General features: G+C 45.0%; 2 long non-coding RNA genes across 2 annotated transcripts in view; one reads left to right on the plus strand and one right to left on the minus strand.

Annotated features, from left to right (window-relative positions):
- The window catches only part of LOC141975943 (uncharacterized), a 204099-nt gene that overhangs the window by 38689 nt on the left and 142593 nt on the right, over positions 1-22817 (plus strand). The window contains exons 2-3 of the long non-coding RNA XR_012636031.1: positions 7572-7918; positions 22608-22694. This is a non-coding gene — a long non-coding RNA (uncharacterized LOC141975943). The remainder of the gene's footprint in view (positions 1-7571; positions 7919-22607; positions 22695-22817) is intronic.
- The window catches only part of LOC141975942 (uncharacterized), a 300224-nt gene that overhangs the window by 21274 nt on the left and 256133 nt on the right, over positions 1-22817 (minus strand). The window contains exon 4 of the long non-coding RNA XR_012636030.1: positions 22396-22519. This is a non-coding gene — a long non-coding RNA (uncharacterized LOC141975942). The remainder of the gene's footprint in view (positions 1-22395; positions 22520-22817) is intronic.

Genomic DNA, 22817 nt, shown 5'->3' on the forward strand with positions numbered 1-22817 from the left:
GAAAAGATGGCATAGATTATTTATTTATTTTAAAAAGGAAATGTCGCCAGAATAAGACCTTCAAAGCCAGATAAAGCTTATTTTTGAAAGTCATCAGAAACTAATATATATATATATATATATATATATATATATATATATATATATATAGTTGACAGAGAGAGAACAATTTCATCTTCCCCTTGTATTTGTTTGAATGGTCTTTGGTCTCCAATCACTGGAGTTAGCCCAGGCTCATTGGTTGGCATATTTTGGGAATCAGAGTCAAAACTGCTCTCAGTGAGTGCTACTGCTCTAGCTGAGTGAAAAGAAGAGGAGATGCTCAGTTAGGGAGTTAGAAAGAGGACCCCACTTGTCCCAAAGGTGGGTGAAATTCAGTGCACTCTGAGGCTTTACACCATGGAAACCCGGAGCAGAGCCCTTTGCAGGAGTTGGCAGCAGGTGTTTAGGATAGGGCCAACACTCAGTGGGGGCACTGCATGGATTTTTGGATCTGGCTTTGATGCAGGACAATCTTTCACTGCCACTGCAAGGTTTTAGAAAGAGAACCTCTAAAGAAGAATTCAATTACAGCAGTGTGTAATTTTCTGTTTGCAGTGCCCTTATTGTATGTGTAATTGAATCAGAGTAAAAAGATCCAGCCAATTGCTGCAGGGCAGGGATAAAACTGTGGAGATAAACTGATGGAGCCTGACTTGAAAAGGCAGAGGAGGTGAGACCAGGTGTATGTGTAACACCAATTTCTGTCTCTGTCAAAGCATAGTGGTTAGAGCAAGGCTCTGGGAGCAAAAGTCCTAGATTTTCCACCTGGCCCAAGGAGGTATTCTAAGTCATTAGAGCAAGTGCCAGGGATTCTGGAGTCTTGAGTTCCATCCCTAGCTTTGGAAGTAAGTTTGTGTTGTGGTTAGAGCAGAGGTTTGGGAGCCAGGAGTCATCCTGGGTCCTATTCTCAGGCTTTCCTACTGGACTCAGGTGACCTTTGGCAGGTCCCTTCTGTAATACAGCTGTGAAAATGCTTGTCTATTTCACAGGGGCGCTACTAGCAGAAGAGAGACTGGTAAGGTGCTTTGAGATGCTGTGTAAGTGCACTTTTTGTTTGTCTCCTTGCTTGGCTTAATGTAGGTCAGTGCATTAGCTTTTGACTCATGAATTCAAATGAATCACTGAGCCATGTAGTCTAATGTTTGCAGCCAGGGGCATGGAATTAGGAGAACATTCACCATGTGCTCCTACTCAAATCTCTCCTACTATTTAAAGCAGTGAGGTGGGATCCCAGAACTCCTGGGTTCTATTCCCAGCTCTGTCACTGCCTTGATGGGTGATCTTGTGCTGGTCAGTTCACCTGTCTATGCCTCACTTTGTCCATTTGTAAATGAGGTCTAAGCAGTGCCTACCATACAGTGATCTTAAAGCTTAATTAACCCAGGAAGCTGATAAAGTGCTTTGGGAGCCTGGGCTAATGGTGGCAGAGAGGAGAGCAAAGCATTGTTCTCAAGTTCCATGACTTTGCCATGAGGGACACAGGAGGGGAGAAGGTTGTCCGGGGCTCAGATCAGAACCTGAGCCATATCAGGAGCCTTGTATCCACTTGGAAAATATCATCTGTCCCTGCCTCCATACCAGCCAGGGCTGGTTAGTTCCCCAAAGTATCCACTATTGACTAGGTCTTGTCCCAGGTTATTTCAAGGCTTTGGTAGGCAATTCATCCCTGCACTGGCGCAAAGCCTGGCACAGGGACTAGGGTTTGCACCTCTCCTATGCTAGGGACCATGGGGACTGGATCAACCACTGGACAAAGTTAGAGCAACCTGAGAGCTGCCCTAACCAAACCCTGCTCACATAGCCTGTAACAGGGTGGACTACGCCCAGAGGCCCTCTGCTGTATGCCTCAGGGTCCTTCCACACCCATCCTAGGAAAGAAGCAATGGAGCTAAGTCCTCCAAACAGCCTAGAGAGACTGTGCAGGAAAGCAGCCAATCAGGGGGTGGCTGCAAAGGGCTAGCCGATCAGTGGGTTCAGGCGGGTATAAAAGGAGCTGCAGTGCTGGAGCTACAGGAGTACAGATAGTGTGCCTGACTGGCCAAGAGAACTGTAGCACCATAGGCAGCTCAGTGCTAGCAAGGAATGAGAGCTCCTGGCTTGCTGCTGGGCCTGAGCACAGAAGAGCCCTGATGTAAGGGTGAAATATTGCTGAAGGCTGGGGCTGTAGCACATGGCTGCTATTCTTAGGGTCCCTGGGGTGGGGCCTGGGTCTCTCCCCACAGGCCACTGCAGAAGTAGTGTGCAATTGGACAGTGATAAACCACCAGAAAGGGATCTGAACTGTTAAGAGGCCCAGCTGGGGCCAGAACAGACCAGAATGGGTGAAGAGTCTCCAGGGAGAAAGCCATGGGGGCACAACCCCTACCAGGGCTAGGAGTACTTAGTCCAACAGATGTTCAGAGTGCAAACTGCATAGGGCCCAATGTAAATAGCTGCAGAAGCATGCCCCCGTCTTCTCCCACCACCCCCAAAGAGAGAGAAACCAAATAAACATATAATGGGGAGGGGGAGGATGGATGACAAAACAAGGATGCAGCAGCTTTGGACTCCCAAGCACTTGTTAATAGCTGGAGAGCAGGGGAAAGGAAGTGTCTCAGACTGTCATCCTTCACTGTGATGAGCACTTAGAATGCCAGGACCCCTTTCAGTAGCTCCATACAAGCAATCAGTCCCTCATGTCAGTCACTGCTGTTTGCTTGCCACCTCTCCAGCTTATTATAGGGATGCATTTAAAGAAGAATATTCTATCATATAGAAACAGCAGGGTGGGTGGAATGCTTCTGTCCAGGCCATTTAGGGAGTGTCAGCGTTGTCATAACACTGCTTTTCTGAGAAGCCCACCATACGGGGTTGAGCTTGCACTAGCTCTTGCTTAGGCTGGCATGGGAGGGAGTATGGTCTAGGGGACTGGGCACTGGATTAGTATTCTGAGCCTTGGGTTCTATTCCTGACTTTGCCATTGACTTGCAGTGCAAATCCCTCCTCTTCATTGTGACTAAGCTTCACCCTCTGTATATGGGGCCTTATCTTTTCCTTGCTCCTAGAGTGATTGTCTTGGAAGCCAAAACCCTGCTGGGGCTGCTTTGCAAGAATAATTGGGGGATTTACCTTCCTAGTTCTGGGCTCTAGTATCCGCCAATCTGTGGGTGGATCTCTCCCTGCTCATGGGGCCTGTGGCATATCTTGAGAGAGCCACAGGGTTTGAGGGACAGATGGATGGCTTTCTAAAGGGGTGCATGTCCTGCTCCTGGCAGAATCAAGAAAACACTTTCCAAAGGGGAGCCATGTTAAGGTTTTTCTCCCATAGCTCCCTCCTGTGGGATTCCTTGAATGAGGGAGTGATCTGGGCCTCTGTGTTCACTAGCAAGTCACCTACAGCAGCAGTGCTTAGTGGGAAAAAGTTTGGAAGATGTGGAGAGAGGCTAAGAGGCAGTTTGGTTTCCTGTGCAATGGGCATATTAGGGAGTTCAGAAATAAATACAGAAATTGTCAGAGCCTTCTAACTTCCAGCTGTGTCTCTGGATTGTGTTTTTGGAGGGGTTGCATGCAGTGCATTTCCACGAGGGTTGGAATGAAATCAGAACATAGATGCAGTTACGTTTCTTCTCTCACCCTTGTAGCGTCCCAGTTTCCAAGATCCACATTTTGGAGAGTAGAGCAATGAGGGTTGCTAATTCTAGCCCCTTGATCAGGGTGGATAAAAATCAATCAAAATCCCCTTTTTTAAATTTAAATACACTTCTCTTTTAAAATAAACTCATTTAAAACCAATTTTGAAATTATAACTAATATTAAGGCCTAAGCTTACTATAATCGATTTACCCTCATTTAAATTAAACAAAAAAAGGTAAGCAACACGTTTTTGCCGCTGAAGTTCTAAACAAAACCAGGCCATGGAATGGGTGAAAGTCCCTGTCTAAGCACCTGGAATCCATTTGCTGAAGTACTAAACCAGCTTTCGATAGTAGCTGCTTCTGCAGGTTGAGGGAATATTTTTCATTTCAGTTTATTCAGATAGTTCACTGTAATGATTAGTTATTCAAAGTTAAGCAGCCAATTGGGAGTTGAAGCTGGAAAGCTTGCTTTCCTCTTCCAATCTATGAATAAAAATGAAGTGTGAAAGGATGAGCTCTACTCATTCTAAAATCTTGAAGCACATGGAGACCAGTAAAAATCAGTTCAAATCACTAAGTACGGATAATAGTTGTTTTAGAGAACATTTTGTATTTAAAACTCAGTTATTAAACTTTTTTTATTTACCCAGCACATTTAAGGTAGTTCTAGTTATGCATCTTTCATTGAATTTCAATTTTCATTTAGAGATTGACATAAATCACAAGTAAAAATTGTCTAGTAAATAAATAATTAATCGTCCTTTTCTAGGATAATACAAATATAAAAAAGAATATGAATAAATGCATATTAAGCTATATAATTGCTTACATTAATGTATATAGACATTGTAATCTTCTGATTAGCAAAAAGTCCTAAATTTAGTGGAAAGGCTATATTTAGTTGCAAATCTACATATTTTAAGGAGAATCAACTTTTCTTTTAGGAAAATAACTAGAAAATACAATGCAAAACAAGATTAAAATTGATTATTTAAATCAAGCTTTCCTGCTTGTTTTAAATCATGATTAAAATTTGAGCTATAAGAACTTTGGTTTAAATCAGCCTTGCTCTTGATCCAATTCCCCAAAGACTCTGGGCTGTCCCCAAGCCTGGCTTACTTTTTGGAGGGAGCAGAGGCAGAGCAGGGGGCTGAGTGAGTTTTTCTGCACGTGCCGATGTGGTGCACTCAGCTGTCTCTGGGATTCGTAGCGGTCAACAAATGAGAGCCAATTATTTGAACTTGGTTTAAAGGGAAAAAATATTGTGTTGTCTGTTCCGAAAGAGCCTGGGAGTAGGCAGAATGGAGTTTAAGAGGCCAACAGATGGAGGACTGTGGAAATGACCGACATGGAGCGGATGAATGAGCAGTAAAACATGAGCATTTGCAAACTTATGTGGGTTTGGAGCTTAGCGGACTGAAGACTTCAGCTGAGCCTGCTTCCCAGCACTGCAGCTTCATTAGCTCTGCTTATGCTTTATTATCATTTAAGGCATGTTAAGTGCCAGTGAAAGATACTGGATTGACAGCCCCCGAGAGTGAGGCTGTCAACATGCTGCCCTACCAGCACTGTTGTTACTGTGTGTTAGTGGTGAGAGCCTCAAAGGGGGGCAGGGGTTTGGTCTGCATGACACATCCAATCCAAGCTGGGTGACTAAAATGTTTTCAACATTTTTTTAAAAAGGACAATTTTGTGGTGACATTTTAAGATCACGAAATCATTCAAAAGACTGTTTTGTCATTTCTGACTCAACAGTGAACTTATTTCTTGGAGTGGAGAGTATTTTTTAGTTGCATAGGTTTGTCTACATGAGAAAGTTGCAGTTGAATCAATTTTTAAAACGGATATAGTTAAACCAGTACAAATGTGTGGCAGGAGGCTCTGACTTGTATATGAGTGGCTTATATTTTGGTTTAGTTAAACATGTTCCGAATCAAAGTAAGCTAAAATAATCCACTTACACCAAAATAAGTGTCTGTGTGACCTTTTGCACCAATGTAACTATCAGTTTAAATACCCACCTTAAGTTATACCAGTGCAATGGTCTCATGTAGACAAGCCCCAGGTGTGTAAATGAGTTTATTGCAGAACACTAATCAAGTGTTGCCATTGTTCACTCTGAGCAAAGTAACCGCTCTGACAGCGCTGACTCTCTGGCTTTTTCATGCCAAACACTGATTATTACAGTGGACTCTCATTCCACTGGTCTGTTTGCTCCTGATAAACACAAAGCAAATTTCGCTCAGTGCCACTAAGCGTCTCGAAGTAACATTTTGTAGTTTAAATAAAACAAATATCTTAGTGAAATGGGACAGTTCAGATGTCCTGAAAGAAGATCCCAGGGCACCAAGACTGTCCTGGTAAAGCTGGGATATACTGCTACCTTATGTATGGCCAACAACGGGGCCGATTGTGCTAATGGTGTTTGACATGGAGTTGTACTGAACCACCCTTGTATTTCAAAAAGAAAAGGAGTATTTGTGGCACCTTAGAGACTAACAAATTTATTTGAGCCTTTAAGGTGCCACAAGTACTCCTTTTCTTTTTGCGAATACAGACTAACGCGGCTGCTACTCTGAAACCTTGTATTTCAAAAATTACCATCTGGTTGTTCAGTGGCCTGGCTTTTGGTCACTACTGAGTCTGACTAGACCTGCATTTGAACAGGTGCCAGGCAGGCAGACCACTCTGGGTTGTCAGTTTGCCCCATTATGGTTGATAATGATTCAAACTCCCCAATAGCACCATGCATGGGCTGGCTGGCTGGTGGTTTGAAATGAGATTGTGTTAGTGGCTCTGTAATAAAGGGGGTGGTGGAAGAGTACAGACAAACAAATGAGAAACCCACACTGCCTTAAATTCCTTATCCTTCTGTGGCTCGGAGCATTTCCAGATGTGGCCGTGAGTTGCTAGGCTCTGAATCTATTACCTTGTTGGTGAGGTGCGTGCACAACTGACCTTCCAGGTCCTGAGAAAAGGGACAAACCCAGGAGGGACTGTGGGGCAGTGCTTACCATGCAGGGCCATTAGGATTATTTGGTTGAGGAAATAATCAGACCACTGCAGTAAAATGATTAACATTCAGCAATGTCTGGCTGGACTTCCATGAGCCTGACTTCTGCTGTTCTTGAAGGGCACGTGACTGTGAGAGAAGGTGCAGAGGCAGCAAGAATCCTGACCCTAGATTGGGCAGGTAGACGGGTGGGATGGCGCAGCTGCAGGGGGATTGCTGGAGTGGGTGGGAACATGGGTGCATAGTAGCTGGAAGCCCAAGGCTAACCCGGGGGGAAACACGTGCCATACTTCCAACAGGTAGCTAAAGATGCTTCCTTGCATCCCTATGGATGCCCTGCCTAGATCAGCAACTTGCAAGCAGAACGTCTCCAGAGACTGCCACGCAGATGCCAGGCCTCGTGTGCTGCACCCTCCACTCTATATCTGGTTAAGTGCTTTTGGCCTCCCTTGGTTCCATGGAGAGGCAGGAGAGCTTATGTCACACAGGGATCCCGGGGCTGCATCCGCTGGGTGCACGTGAAACAGATGGCTCCAGCACCCCATATCCCATGTAGCTGAGCCAAAAGGCCACAGGGTTGGTGGGAACCAACAAGCAGTTTATGTGAATGTGGGAAGCTCTTAACTGGGCCCTATGGCTCAAAGGAGAGGGAGACTGTTATTGGTCCCCTTCCTGAAGCCCCAGGCCCGCTGGGCAGGGCAGTGTCTGTTCACTCAGGCGCAGTCCCACCGAATAACAAGTGGGGACAAACGTTTGAGTTTTGTGTCCCTCCACTCGACAACTTCTTATTGAAAGCCCTGGGATGACAGGGTGCTGGGACTTTTCCCTCTCCTGCCTATCGTTCGACCTGCTCTTTCTAGTCTCTCGTCCATAATGACTAACCGCTATTCTTTCCTTTACAGCCTCTGCTTTTCCTCCGTCTCTTCCTCCTTGCTGCCTTTCAGCTGCTCATGAGTCATTCTGGGCTGCTTTGCCTGCCACCCACTTGCTTCACTGAGCTTAAAAAAGCTATTTCGAGCACACTCTGCAGGAGGATCACAGGCTGGGGAACCCAGCTCCAAAAGAGCCACCCCTTGGACAAGAAATTCCTAGCCCTGGATTAAAGCCCAAAGAACTAAAGCAGAGAGAAGCAGCAGGGTCTAGTGGAGCGTGCACTTGATTGGGACTCGGGATACTTGGAGTCTATTCCTGCCTCTGCTCTGACCTCCAACAAGTCATTTTGCCTCTTTAGAGTCGATGCAGACAAATGGTAGGAGAAAGTTCCTGCCCTGACGAACTGTCTCTTGCTATGTGTCCGTGTAGCACCCAACACAGTGTGGTCCTGATCTCTAAGCACGAGTACTACCATAATGTTACTAATAATTTCCAAAAGGGCCCACTGATTGCAGGTGTCTCGATTTTTAGGGGCCCAGTTGGAGACCCCTTGGGCCTGTTTTTTCAGAGATTCTGCAGCCCGGGTGACTTCATTGGGGGTGGTAGGTCCAGAGTCTCGTCTCTTTACATCCCCAGGGTCTGTTTATTGGGGCAATGTGGAGTGATGTCCCAGGAATCTCAGGCATGTGCCCGGTTTATTACTGGTGATTGCTGGGAGCTGTGTGTGCTGCCCTTGTCTCCCTTGCTGAAAAGCTACTGCATTCTCCTTAAACAGCACTGAAATTTTGTTTCATTCATGAGGAATCTGTTGCTATAGAAATTGAATCTTTGTTCCCCTTTTTCTGCCTGTAAAGGGATATAAGTTACACTTTAAGTTCAATTTATTCTTTGCTATGTATTCATTAAATCCTGGTTAGTTACTGCATTATTTAATGGAATTGATGATGTAATTAAACCATAGGCAGACATTAACAACCAGAACCGTCAGGGAGGTTTAGGATCTTTTACTAATACGTTCCTAGCGTTACACAGCTTCTAATTTTATAACAATTACTCTAACAAGTTGGCTAGATCCACACACTTCAAGCATACTGAAAACACAAACCATCATGCTTGAGAAGAGCAAGGATAGGGATGCAGCTGAGCGTTTCATCACCCATGACTTCTGCTCCTTTGCTCTACTGTAAAATATCACAGTGCAGATGACCTCTTGCTATAGACTAGGACTCTATCTCCTTTCTTTTGTTTTGCTTCATGTTCTAGGTTTGCCGTGTTCAGATTACAAGTTCTCAGGGGCTCACTTTTTTTTAATTCTAATTTTAAAAAAATCATTGAAATATCATGCAGCAGTCACATCACTCTCTGGACTTTGTTGTTATTATTAATAACGGCAGAGCCCAACAAGGCATTGGAGTGAGCTGTCCTTGGAGAGCCTCAGGTGAAAAATAATGTAGCTAACGTGAATTGTTCAGGAATTACGCCTCACTATTTCGGGACATCACCGTTGTCAAAGCCAGGAATAGAACTCAGGACTCCTGAGTGCCAGCAGCCCACTGCACTAACCACTAGTGATCACTAACAGTCCAGGGTGAAAGCCAGTCCTACCTCTCTAGTGAAATCAATGGCATCCTTCCCACAGCCATCCATGGATGTCCAATCAGGGCCTTGATCAGTTTTCTGGGTGAGTGTGATTCCACACAGGAAGTGGTCCCAACCTCCCTAAGGCCAAATTGGGGAATTGGTGGTTCAGCCAGGATTAGAACTCAAGATCCTTCTCCAGGGAAACCACTGCCCAGACCTGATCTTTAGTCAGCGTTGTCTTGATAGGTGTGTAATCAGCCCTTTGGCAGGGGCAGGACGGGGCCTTAAAGGCAAGCCCCAGGACAGGCGGTCATCTACCTGAGTTCATGCTTAGGTTTCTTGAGGCTGTCCCCACTCTCACGCATGCTGATTTTACACTGATTAACCTCAGTCGACTTACTCCTGACTTATGTTGGTGTGTGATAAAGGGCTTCAGCCCCCTTATGTTTCCTTAACCAAGTTGGGTTACATTCCTGTGACTGTAATGTGGGGATAACCATCTCCCCTTGCCACCCAAGGCTGCGGTGAGTAGACATCTGTTATGCCTTGCCAAGGACTTTGAGATCCTCGGACAGGAAGACAGCCTTATTTTTGCTATAAGGGAATGTGCTCAGAGTATGCTGTCACCTATGTATGCCATCCTAGGAGCAATAATGTCACAGTGTGTCTAGGGCTTGATTCTCAGTGACACTATGCTCACTCTGGCAGCTTACAGGGGGCTGGGAGTGGGGATCACGTCCATGCAGAGGGTCCCCCTATCTGGTTTAGTCTGCCACAAGGGCTCTGGACCCCCTGTTCCAAACCCTGCATAGGGGGCAAACAATATAAGGTAGAACAGCCCTATCTTGCTAGGCATGGCCCTAAAATATGAGAACTGCAAAGCTGGTTTAAAGCAACCTCAGTCCCCCACACTGTGTCCTGCCCCACACCCAGCAATGGAGTCCCCAAGAATCAAGCCCATAACGTCTCCACTCTTAGTCCTTGTCTATACATGCAGTGTGGAGTAGGGTCTGTGTGACACGCTGCAGGGAAAGGCAGGCTGCGTCCACACTCCGGTGTGTACACATGCGGCAGAGGGGAGACAGCAGGATGCTACACTGCTAAAAATAGTAGTGGAGAGGGGCGAGGCTGTGCGTGTGTGTGTGTGTAGAGCTGTATAGGGTATGTCCCCTGGGGTTCTGGCGTGGCTGTACGCTACTTGCCTAAGCAGCACCTCACTGTCTAGGCTGCTGTTTACACCCGTGCTGGCTGGGCGTGCAGTGTCTGTACTCTACACGCTGCTGTAACGTAGGCCTCGCCTTAGGCTATGTCTGCACTAGAGAGCTTACAGCGGCATGACTGGAGGGATGCAGCTGCGCCACTGTAAGATCTCTCGCTCTGGGCCGATGGGAGAGAGCACTCCCATAGACATCCTTCATCCACCCTCAACCAGCGATGGAAGAAGCTCTCGCTTCATTTATGCCAGTGAAACATATGTCGCTCGGGGGGGGGGGGGGTGGAATATTCACACCCTTGAGCAACATACATTTCGCCAACATAAGTGGTGGTGTAGAAATAGCCTTCGTCACTGCTACAGTTACGGACATAATACGAATCAGCCTGATTCACTTTTAAATTCCCAAAGATCATAGCACGTACCCAGACAGACCAGCAAACCAGCCCACTCAGGCCTGCTCATCGCTGATCAGGACACGGCAGAGGATAAGCCAGGCAGGAGAGTTCGTGGGCCCACGCAGTGGTCAGCACCAAAGGATGGGAATGGAGCTATCCAATGCAGGACCATCACAGGTGTGCCCAAGGATCTTGCATTGTCGGGAGGTAAGCAGCCATGGCACGGCTGGGGTTCTTTCATCCAGTTTGCCTAGTTACTATGGGCACTGTGCTGGAGGCTTAGAGGAATGTGGTGATAACTTCCCACTGAGGTCGTGTTGAGAGAGCGCTTCCTGGTGCCTTATCTGCCCAGGGATATCAGCAGCAAGGATCTTATCCAATTTTAATTACCAGGCCTATATTTGCACTAATTGGCTCTCTGGAGTAAAGTTACTTCCAATCTGTATATTATGGGTGCACAGCAGGAAGCGTGTGTGATGATCTGTCAAGGATCAGCTGTAACTACAAACAAAGAGCAGGGGATTGGGTGAGTGAGTGAAACAAATGTGTGTGTGATATGCACTGTGGACAGAGCTCAGGAATGAATTCCCCTGACCCTACCCCTTGCCTAAGGGTATCTGCCATGGACTCCTCCTTGCACCTGATGCAAATACTTCAGTCAGTTGCAAATGTAGCAACGTGGCCTGGGTTTCTGCTTTTGGGACTTCAGTAAATTGGGGCACCAGGAGCAGTCGCGTTACTGTGCACTCAGGAAGGGCCATGACTTAGGAAAGCAAAACAGACAATAATTCTTACATACGTCTGCAGGTCTGTGCTCAGAATCCACTCCAGCTCGGCACACCAATCCAGCTGTAGTTCTTCTCCACCCAGAGTGTGCAGCCCGATTCCACTGTACGTGGGCACAAACCTGTGATTCAGCTTCTGCCTTCAGTGGAGGAACAGACTGAGCTGTTCCTCCCAGGCCATGAATCTTATTGTTCTATACGAAAGCATGCCCATGTTGTTGGCTAATGCTCTTCATCTCTAAAAGCCCTCTGTGCATTGTAAGCAGGATTGTTTTATATCCCATCATGATAAAAAGTGCACAGCAATTAGGAAAAGTCCGGAGGAAAATATTGTCTCTGAATACTTACCAAGGTTTCACAACTGAGAAGTTGTGCTCTGATGCTGGAATGTACATTTGGACTCCGCTTTACTCTGTAATTAGCCCATATTTGTCTCTGACTTCAACTAATATTTAGCAGTTTGGAGCTTGGGACCCACATTACTTCAGCAAAGCAATAAAAAAAAATAGAGAAGTAATTGAAATGCTGCTGGGTTCCTGTGGGACTCTAGTATGTTGCTTCACTCTGCTGAATGATAAAGATATGTTGCCCTGATCAGAGGCAGATAAGTAGGCTGGCTGATGAGGCTGAATCCCACAGGCAAGCCCTAATCTAGCACTCTGTTTGTTAACTATCAGTCTTTTTGTGATATTTGGTTTGCATAATGTGATAATATAATAACGTGATCATTCTTTAAGGGGAAATGAATCCAAATTAGGGGTAGTGGGGCGGAGGGTGGAGAAGCAATGCAGTCAAATCTCTTTCTCCATGGCAGATTTTATCATACACTCAATGAGCCAATTCTCAAGGCTTCATTTTGGGCCAATTTACTGCCCATTTTGGAATCCACTTAACTTGCGCAGTGTGAAGCAATAACCAGCTTGTGGTCAAACTCTGTACCATACACAGGAGTGTGTGTGTCCTTTATTTTCAGTAGTTACAGCTGATATTGCAATGGATCCCTAAAGGTTCCTGTTGGGATTGTGTTAGGTGCTGGACATAGAATGGAAACAGCCCATGCCTCTGAGGCCCTACAATGGTCAAGACATGGATGGACAAAGGGTAGAAGATGTCTATGTATGTGTGGATATGTATGTACAGTAGCGGTCAGATCCTCAGCAGGTATAAATGGTGCAGCTCCGTAGAAGATAATGGAGTTACACTGCCAATTTAGTCTATGAACTTAAGCCCTAGCCCCTGTGTATGGAACAGAAACCTACACTTTCCCTGAATTCAGAACACATCAACAAAACTTCATCAATGAACTTCCATCTGGGATCATTATGTACTTCCCACCTAAATGACCCCCGCAGTTTCAAATAATGATGGCATAATAAATATAATGACAATATAATGCAATGTTGTGAGCTTCTAATGAGCTGCCACCTTCACCCAAGACAGGGTGAGATCATCTCTGTGTATTGTTTTATGTTTAGAAAACACTTTGGGGCACTTTGGCATGAAAAGCACTACACAAATATAGGCAATTGCTAATATTTTCTATTCTAGTCACATCACAAAGTAACACATAATCCTGGGGGAAAAAACCAAAACTGAAAATAATGCAGAGAAGAAGGTAGGTATGAAATAGATTTTTTTTTTAATCTAGTCTCTGTACTCATATAAGAGCTCCGAAGAAAATCAGAGAGCCAATCATGGTCCAGATTCTCATTAACCTCCTATCGCTGGGACGTCCTCATCAAATTTTGGCTTGAAGGTTTCTTCACTCTGGTCAGTGTGGGCATGTTGCATTAATTAGATAGTTGATGTTACCTTTGCAAAGGGGCTTTTGTTTAGTTTTGTTTTTTCACATTTCTTATTCGGGCAAAACTCCCTTTGAAATCAATGGGTGGGAGTTTAGTCTGAGAGAGTTAAGGAACCAATCCTGCCAACACTTTGTTGGCTAATGTGTATGATCTCACTGACATCGGTGGGACAGATTGGCAGTAGTAGGTAGGGTGCTATGCCTTGTATGCATTAATTTTTTACTTTAGCTAAGGACTTCATGATTTGATCCATTGTTACTTACTCAACATTTTTAATTTCGAGTGTTGAGTAGAGATGAGCCTCAAAATGAAATCTAGCAGCCAAACAAGTCCTCAAACTTCGGGAAAGTTTAAATCTACATCCACATGTTGAACACTGTGTCTCAGGCCAGTCTCTGGCCTGCTAGGCCATCTAGTTTGTATCCTTCTGAGAGTAACTCCAGATGCTACTCTTATTATTATGCACAGTCCTTTCTTGATTCTTACTAAACTAATTGCCAGAATAATATCCTGCACCAGTGAGTTTCACAGGTTAATTATTTATTGTAATAAATGTTTCCTTTTATTCATTTTAAATGTATTGCCTTTTAATTCTGTCGAGTGCTCACTTTTCCTTGCATTATGGAAAAGGTTAAATATTATTGCTGCTAATGGGAACAAATTGAATTAGGCAGAGAAAATATGCCTAGAAGGAGAAATTCAGAAATTGGTCTGGAGTCCTTTGTTCATCCACCAAGCAGAAGGAACAGCTAAGTGGTAGCTTTCCCCACACACTGTGCCCTGCCCATGTGGCTCAACCCTGACTTAGAGGGACTACTACTACCCTGACTTAGAAGGGTGACGGGGAGGTTGGCCTCCATTAAAACCAAATTCTTCATCGCTCTGCTAAGATTAGTGGCAAGGAGGACAATCAGTGCCACTTGGGATACTAGTCTTTATGATATATAAACCTGTCCATTAGGCCAGTGTGTATTGAAATCTGGGCTGTCCCCTGCTCTAGGGGAAGGGTGCTGGACAACTACCTGGGAGTCACAGAAAGGCCTCCATTGTTCTCTAGAGTTTTGTCGGTAATTAAAAAAAAAAGTGTCTACCTGTTATTGGAGTTAAAACAACCAACCAACCAACAACAAAAAACCAGCTACATAATACTTCTGCATCCGTTACATTTGCTTTGTGTCTGCCTGGGTTTGCAGAAAGCCTGAAACAGTATCCCTGAGATGTGAATTGTCCCATTTGTTTCCAATGCTAATGATACTTTAAATGTCAGTATTGTGAACTGCATCACTGTTCACCAAAGCATGTAAGAAAGGAGAAGGAGCCTAGTCTGAAGCTCTGTGCGAGTGTTGAGATGTGAGCCAATAACAATACCTGCTGGGGTTGGAGGGGAGTGGGAAGGAAGGGAAAATTGCTTCCGTTTTCCTGAAGTGTGGGCTCAGCTTTTGAAAGTTAGGGAAATTTTGCATTATGCAGTGGACTGACATTCACTAACTCATCTCAGGCAAGCCACTGGACAGCTGTTAGAGAGGAACTACTTTTGAACATTGTCAGCTTGGTTGGCTGGGCTAGATTTGAAAGTGGGGGGCGGGGGGAAGACAGAGTCCAAGCGTCAGTCTCCTGAGCCATTCAATCCCTTGGTCTACTAAACATTCAGTAGGCCAGCTCCTCAGCTGGTGTAAAATGGCATAGCTGCATGACCTTCAGGGGAGTGATGCCAGTTTACTCCAGTTGAGAATCTGGCCCAATACTTGTCTCATTTCACTACAGTATGGTTCCTGGTAAGGTTGGCTCAGGAACAACAGTGCTAGTTTGAAAGCAATCCTTAATTTCAACCCAGCTGGGAAGCTCTGGTTGGTCTATTCGGGATCCCCTCCCTCGTTCTGACACATCATGCTTTTCTATCCTACACATGATAGCTCAATATTTCTATTTTGCCCACCGCCTCCTTCTCCCCCACTTCCCGGACTCCAGCAGCCTTTGGAAACTGACCTCTCTATAACTGAACAAAAGCCCAAGGTCACTGTGGGAAGGTTCCTTGGAGGCCAGCCCTCCTCTTCCAAACTCCTCACCAGCATCATGTCAGCAGGGAACTGAGACAAGATGTACCTTCCTCACTTGTGGAAAAGTCCACATCCTTTTTGTGTGGCTGTGAGAGTGGAGGAGTTTCTTCTGATGGGCTCTCATCTCACTCGAGCAGAGGTCCTCAGAATGACTCAGACGTTGTGGGGGGAATCTTTCCCATATTGTGAATCTTGGACAAAGCAATAACGAGTTCCCGATCCTCTTTGGACAGGGCTTCATTATACTGTTCCCTGCCCAAAGCACCTTTCCCTATAAACCTCACTCAGGGTTTGTTTCATAGCTCTCTCTCTCTCTATTTTATACCCTGAGGTGAATGTGGGACTCTTGGATCATCTGGGATTTCAGTGGGCATTATGAGCTTTCAAACCATAGTGCATGCTTCTGATTCAAAAGTGGGTCATGTACAGTGGTGTGCTGGAGATGCTTTGATGTGTAAAGAAAGGGAAGGAGGATTGGGGAACTTGCTGGTACTATTCAAATGCCAGTGAGCACCTGTCCAACTGAACTGATTTTACTCATGCAGTGCTGGGAGTTTGACCTGGCGCAGTAGCTGCTCTGTACTGATTCCCTGACTTCTTTCTGTGTTACAGCAATTACTGGTGGCTGCACCACTGCACAACTTGTGACAGAGGAATGACAGGGCCAGCTGGGGGGAACCTGGAGTCAAGGCAGAGTGGCTGTGGCAGGAGAATGTAGTCGAATGTGGTGTCTCCAGCTCAGTCACTCTGTATTTTCTCTGGGCCTTTCTTTTCCTGTATCACCCAAGCCATGCCTGCCTTTCCTCTGTTTGGGATCCGTAAATAAAAGGAGCTTTACGCACATGCAAGGTTTTCTTAGCTGTAGCAGGGTAAATAATGGCAAGAAGAGAGAAGATGCCACAGGAGAACTGATCCCTGGGCCTGTTTCTCCATTGGCCTGCATCTTGTGTTGTCACTGCCACCTTTACAAAATGGGTGTCTCTCATTACCATTCGGGTAGTAATGTTTTGTGCCATGAATTACGTCACCAGCTGCAAGGCTGTGGAGAATCAGACCCTGTATTTTCCCCTTCACAGATTCTATTAGTCTGTTCTGTGCATCAGATATAATATCACAACAAGTCCGCTCTTATGACCCCAAAAATCAGGATTCTACCTGCATTCCCCACCTTACTGGTGAGTGTAACAAACTCAGAAAAAAGAAGCCTATTAATAATAATTACCCAAAAAGAAAAAAACTTTCTTTTTTTTTAATGAGCTCTATAAAAAATAAGTTCCTTAATTAAAAAGCTTTTTACTTTGGAGATAGCAACAACACTTCAGAGAACTCCAGACGGCTCCGGCCGTGAATGAAGATGAAACGAACAAACTTGTCAGATAGCTCCTTATACGAGCATGAAAGAGAAACCTGAAAGTCAAAGGTCAGATGAAAGAGATCACTCAGATTCGAGGAACTATCAACAAGGCACTAATTGCACTGAAAGGAGGAGACAGATGGAAAGAAACAAAGCAGGAAAACATCTTTGGGACAAGCATAATTTAAAAACAAAAGTTTGGGGAAGAAAAAGCACCAAGCATTGGTGCAGGAGATAAACAGATGGTGACCCCATTCGTGACTTGCAGGGTGGAAGGTTTTGGAATTTACGGGTGGACCAAGTCACACATTAGCCCCTCTCTGCTGATTCCTTGTGGAAATTGGTTCTGGGGATGGGCTCTCCATAGAAACTGTTGAATAGGAGAAGGCCAGAGAGCAATACACATTCATATACACCTGTGCAAAGCAGGTATAAAGTTCTACCAAACCACAATGCTTGCATTCCACACCCCCTTCACATGGGGGCAGTTAACAACACAGTGATCAATTTGGCCCAGGACATTCAGGACTCATTGTGATAAATATGTCAATTTTCTGCAACATCCTTGGAAAAAGTGTTGAATTAAGTTTGTGTCTTTGGAGTCAATTAAATGCAAAGGTTTTGTATTATTGTGGGTCGAGATGTGACTACTCTAGGGGGCAGAGGGGATGTGAATCCTGAACTTCAAAGGACTGTACTGAATGATGTGCCAGACAAGAATAGACTTTTGGGACAAACAGTGGCAAGTGGTTTGCCTGGAGAGGTGAATGCAAATTTCCCACCTCTGCTTATGCAAAACCCCAGCCTTTTGCAGGTAAGCCCCAGGGAGAGTACCATTGTCTGCTATTTATCAGATTGTGCTACTCTCCATAAATTTTCACTGTAATCTGTGGGGTTCCTGAAGTCTCAAGATCAAAGGCCCCAAGCTGTATAAAAGAAAGACTGAGCTATTCATGGCTATTCTGGTTCTGAATCTGAGATAGCTGTGAACCTGTAACCAAGCAGAAAACTCAGAGCCTGAGACTGGATTTGGGAGTGACCTCTGGCAAGCTTTGTAGCATACATGTAGGTTCTGTTATTGCTTTTAATGTGTTTTCTCTGTAATTCTTTTACCGTAAGAATAAATGTACTTGCTTTTACAGAGCTCTGTGGTAACCTACAGGCAATTATAGATGTTCATAGACTTCAGAGAGAAAGCAAAGCACAGATGCTGGCTTGTTTGAGCAGTCAGGCTTGCTGGGCATATCCGTGTTGGCAAGCAATTGTGCAGCCTGAAAAAGCCTGGTCAGGAGGGAGACAGAGAGGTGGGTCTCTCCCAAAAAGAGGTGATGGCTGAGGAGCCTAGAGTGCAGGCCCTTGATGAACCACAGAGGGGGAAATACAGGTACAGTTGGCCTGAACTGTGACAATTATTCTGGCTGTTTTTGCTACTGGAGAGACCTCCACGGCTTGGACAAGGATGTTTAACAAGTAATCAGCACTAGGACCATACCAGGCCTGAGGCAATTCTCCTTTCAAGGAGAATCTCAGAGGCTTGTGATGTGAGGTCAGACTAAACAAAAAAATGCGGGACTGTCCTTGGAAATGTGTAAAGCTCCCCTTTGTGGTTGGTTGGTTGGCAGGATTTGCCTATGGAGAAAGAGCTCAGGAGGCTTCATTTCCGTGCCCTCTTCTTGCAGGGTCTTAATGCAGAGGCTGCTGCACTACAATGTAAAGCAAATCATATGGAGCAAGAGTGTGTGTATTTCTCTCCTATGGCAGAGAGTTGAGCCAACCTGGCTGGTTGCAAGGTGTTTTCGGTCCTTTAGCTCACTCACGGTAACTGAGACTGCAGCCCAGGAGGTAGAGAGAAGGGGAGTAAGACAAACCCAGTCCTAGGAAGGGATAAAAGAGGGAGCTAATGAGATGTGGAGAGGGGAGAAAGGTGTCCTGTGGCTGCCCTCTGCTTTGTGCAGCCCATGGGGACTGCTGGTGCCAGAGCTGGTCTCCCTTTTGTGCAGCCCTTCACTGAGCCTCATGTTATGACTGTGGCTCATGGTGGGCAGCCCTTGTGGTGAGGCAGATGCAGATCAATAGCCACTACGGACAGCTGAAGGCATGGCTGAGTGAGGTACAATCCAAGGGGCTAAGCCCCAGCCAGCCGAGTGCAGAGAAGCCACTTTTAATTTGCCAGCAGCAAGACATGTGAGTCGATCCATTGGGGCTGGTCCAATGCTCCCATTGACTTCAACGGGCCATGGAGTGGGCTCCTAGCTAGCAATGTGTGTGTTTGTGGGGGGGGAGTTAACATAGTCCCTTGCTCTAAAACAATAAGGCTTTTAAAAATAAGCCATCTGCATGGAGCATATTGCACTGGAGCGTTTCCTATTTCCGGTTCATAACCATTCACTTAAAGCTTTATCACCAAGTAAGACAAACCTTATGGTTTGAGAATCTATCACTCCTATTGCTTTTTCTGAATGGGCCATGGGAAATTATAGCTGCAGCAGCAGGCAAAATAACCTTTGTAAATTATGATGATCGGGTCTCCCCTCCCCCCCTGCACTCATCCCTGTGTGGGGAGCAGGTTTTCTTTCTGCTTTTGCTACCATCTGGCAAAAGGCCAGCCCAAAACAGAAATAATTTACATTGAGGCCAGTCAACCTAGCTTCATATTTGGCTACTCATCTGCTTGATTAATGGAATGTGGGATCCTGGCTGTGACAACACTCTGTTTGTTATATTTACACCCGCTATCCCTCCAGATCTACTTCTCTCAGCTTTCCCTCTGGGGAAGTCAAGAGCGAGGCCGCATTCAAGTGATGGTCAATGGTTAGCCTTCTCCCAGTGCTATTTCCCTTATTTATAATCCCTGCCCTCCTCTCCCACCTATGGGAGCACTTTATTATGAGCCATGGAGAAGCGCAAAACGCTCCTTGAACTCCTTAGATAGGCGCTGGTCTTTCTGAGATGAACAATGTGAACAACAGACTGACAGGTAGCCAGCTGCTGTTGCTCACCGTGGCCTGAGCTCTCCATCTGGTCTGTGGCTACTTCATTGTAAATCACGTGCCATGCAGGGAACTAGTTTAGCCAGGCTTCTTATTTATTTTATTGCACAGTGCCATAAATCTGCATCATCTTTCATCAGGTGTTGTGTTTGAAATACACCTCTTCCAGGTCAGTAGAAGATCTAATTCCCAGCCTTGTTTCATGTACACTCTGGGAATCAAGGAAAGAAGGCATAAGATGGTCTGGCCCTTTAATGCAGGAAGGAACTGGGTCCTGTGACTCCACCTACCTTCAGAGAAGCCCTCCAGACAGAAACTAGAAAACAGCCAGACACTGTGGAGATCATGAGACTAACAAAGTTAACCCTTTGCATAACTCCCAGAGAAGTCAGTGGAGGGATGAACTGGCCCCAAGATATCTCAAAGACATGTTGAAAATCCGTTTCATTGATTTTTTGTTTGTTTTGTTTTTTGTGTGTCTGTGTGCATTCTCTCCCCTCTTATAGGAGCCTGGCAGACAGTTGAGACCCAAATTCACATTTGTGACTAGGACTGTTTGCTTAGCTAGTCATAGCATATCAGAGCAGGGCATGTGTCAGATGATCGGGTGGTGGGAAGCTGCTAATAACTGGAGCTGGCCAGAAAATGTTTCGAAATTTTGAAGAAAAAATACAAAAAAAGTTGGAAAATGTTCCCGACAAAATTATTTCATTTTTTTCCAACAAGGCCTGATAATAACTCTTGTTGTTCCTTAGAAGCCGGATCACCTGGTGAAGATTTGCATACCTGAGTCAACAGACTTATTTCAGCTGAGAATCTGGCCCGAAAACTTTACCTTTTTATTCATTTAATGAGCTAAAAGTAATAACAAGGGTTGGGGACCTTAGATTCTGGCCAAGAAGTGGACTAGATCCTTATAGCACTTTCCTGTATTCCTGACTAGAAGTGGGGAAGACCTATGCAAAGCTTGGCTCTTCATAACACAAACACTCCTCCTCACTCCCTACAAGCAGGCTATACTGCTGTAGCCACAGGATGCATGTGGCTGCTGGAGACTTACCTTCCCCCCATCAAGTCCTCTCTTGAATTCTGCCCAAGTCCTCGCCAATTTTAGAGACAAACAACAAACACAATGAGACTTGATGTGTTTTTCTTCACCCCTCCCTCCGACTCCTCCTGTTTCTCAAATGAACTCCTTCAAGAAATGAACCGTCCCTTTGTGTGACAGCAAACACAGATATTTCACAGGCACTCTCGTGGGACGGCGCTCAGCAGCATGCACACGCACGGCTTTCATGTTTCCAAGTGTATTTAATGTGTGGGGCCCTTGGCAGCTCAAGGACGGCATTTCAAGTTGGGTAAAAAGACTGAAGCAAAGTTTTGATTGCTGAAAGAAACAGATCCTTAACAGACTTGATTGATAAAACATCACACTTGGGCCGATTAAAGCAGGCAGCTCAGAAGTTTTTGCAAAGAAAGGAACAATTGATTTTGGTGTCATACTTCCATTAGATCCCCAGAATAAGACTGCTGAAGCTTTAAATATTTATGAAGGTGAAAACTGATTGGGAGCTCCAGCGGCATGAGAGTGCAAAGCCTTGGGACCTGTAGACAGGGGTGGTGCTGGCTGCTGGTTAGAAATGAGGTTCACGGGTATTGCTTTACTGGGCAGAGAAGGAAATGGCGCACGTCTTTAGCACAAAGAGTTGCGTGATGTTTGGTTAATAAGGGCATGGTTGGGGCAAACAGGGTGCCATTTCCTCATCTCCTTGCAAGTTATCTTGGTTGCAGTTTGTTTGTCGAGGAGTATTACACTGGGAATGTGTGGGACAGTTGACTATTTACCAGATAGGGCTACTCTCCATAAATCCGCACTGGATCTGTGGGGTTTTTATGGAGAATTGCATGGAGCATGGAGAATTGCATGTCTTCCTCCTTGGCACATCACAAAGGTCCCTGTAGAGAAGTGACCTGCACCTGCTGACAGAATCTGTAATGCAAACACCTACATTTGCCTTTGATCGTTAATTAAGCCTCACCACATCCCTATAAGGGCTTGATCCTCTGAGCTCCCACTGGAAGTGGCCACTGGGAGTTGATAGATCCTTGTGGCACTCCTCCATATTCCTTCCTCAGCATGGGGAACTCATTGCCATAGGATGTCATTTCAGTCCCTTCAAAGAGCACCTCAATGGATCAATTTGCTAGAGGGATGTAATGAGGCTTAATTAACTATGGCCAAATTGTGAACCCCTTACTCAAATTACTGAGCAGTTATTCCTATGTGTTGGCTATTTGCAGCGTAAAGTACTATTCCGTGTGAGTAAGGGCATTGGAATTTGGCCTTGTATATAAGTACAAAGTATTTCCTGTAGCATAATAAAAGGCAGGTTGAAAGTCCCTGTTTCACTGATTTTTTTGTGTGTGTGTGAGAGCGAATATTCTCTTGTCAGGCACTATAGCTTAGCTGATACACACACATACCCATTGTACAATACCTTAAAGTATCTATGCAAATTGGATCTTAATAGCATTCAGATAAATGGTTTAAGGAAGAAAAGGGATACAATAGTGTGTCACAGAGTTAATGTTATAGGCTCTACCTTCCAAATTGGCTCAGAAATTAGCAGGAAGGAAGGAAGGATCAGACAAAATAATAAACCTGCTTACCTGCTCATTAATTTAATCTTTTCTCTTTCTCTCTCTCTCTCTCCCTTTCTCATAGCTTTTGTGGTTTCTATAACTGTGGAATAACGACGGAATTGCAAAGTCGTAGATGAAAGGGAGACTAGGTCTGAAAGCACAAAGATTAAAGAAGAGTTTTTAGGATTTGTCTTGGATTATTATTAATATTATTATTATTATTTTATTTTATCTTTCAGGTTTGTGATGGTTATTCCCTGCTCTTCTCACAGCTATTCTTCTGGGTGTACTTATAGAGCACAGAAGCAGAGCATAGAGGCTCTTGGGTAAGTTCCCTGCATTTTTCTGAGGACATTATTGAAAATACTGATTATCAATGGAGCAGGCTGCAGGAACCTTATATACCTCTAAAAATGAACTTTCTTTTAGCTGTATTTGTAACAGAGATG

This window comes from Natator depressus, chromosome 22 (assembly GCF_965152275.1).
Source record: "Natator depressus isolate rNatDep1 chromosome 22, rNatDep2.hap1, whole genome shotgun sequence".
NCBI classification, from domain to species: Eukaryota; Metazoa; Chordata; order Testudines; family Cheloniidae; genus Natator; species Natator depressus.